Consider the following 778-nt stretch of genomic DNA (forward strand, 5'->3'; position numbering starts at 1 on the left):
ACGGAGTTTCACTCTCGTTACCCAGGCTGGAGTGCAATGGTGTGATCTCGGCTCACCGCAGCCTCCGCCTCCTGGGTTCAGGCAATTCTCCTGCCTCAGCCTCCTGAGTAGCTGGGATTACAGGCACGCACCACCATGCCCAGCTAATTTTTTGTATTTTTAGTAGAGACGGGGTTTCACCATGTTGACCAGGATGGCCTCGATCTCTTGACCTTGTGATCCACCCGCCTCGGCCTCCCAAAGTGCTGGGATTACAGGCGTGAGCCACTGCGCCCTGCCCAAAGGTGAAGATTTTAAAAGGGTGACCAGTCGAGGGGCTGCTGCAATGGGCTGATGGCTTGTATTAGAGTGGTAGTTGTAGAGGAAATATAGGATATATTTTGGAGGTAGAAAAACCAGCCAGGTGTGATGGCCCATGCCAGTAATCCCAGCACTTTGGGAGGCCGAGGTTGGTGGATTACGAGGTCAAGAGATAGAGACCTTCCTGGTCAACGTGGTGAAACCCCGTCTCTACTAAAAATACAAAAATTAGCTGGGTGGGGTGGTAGGCGCCCGTAGTCCCAACACTCAGGAGGCTGAGGCAGGAGAATTGCTTGAGCCCAGGAGGCAGAGGTTGCAGTGAGCTGAGATCGCGCCACTGCACTCCAGCCTGGCAACAGATGGAGACTCAATCTGAAACGAAAAAAAAAAAAAAAAATAAATAAAATTTTTTAAAATATATATATATATATATATATATATAATTTACTGGGCAGTGGTGATATGCATCTGCAGTCCC

Source organism: Sapajus apella, unplaced genomic scaffold (genome assembly GCF_009761245.1).
Source record: "Sapajus apella isolate SASKATOON/1434 unplaced genomic scaffold, GSC_monkey_1.0 scaffold166, whole genome shotgun sequence".
Taxonomy (NCBI): domain Eukaryota; kingdom Metazoa; phylum Chordata; class Mammalia; order Primates; family Cebidae; genus Sapajus; species Sapajus apella.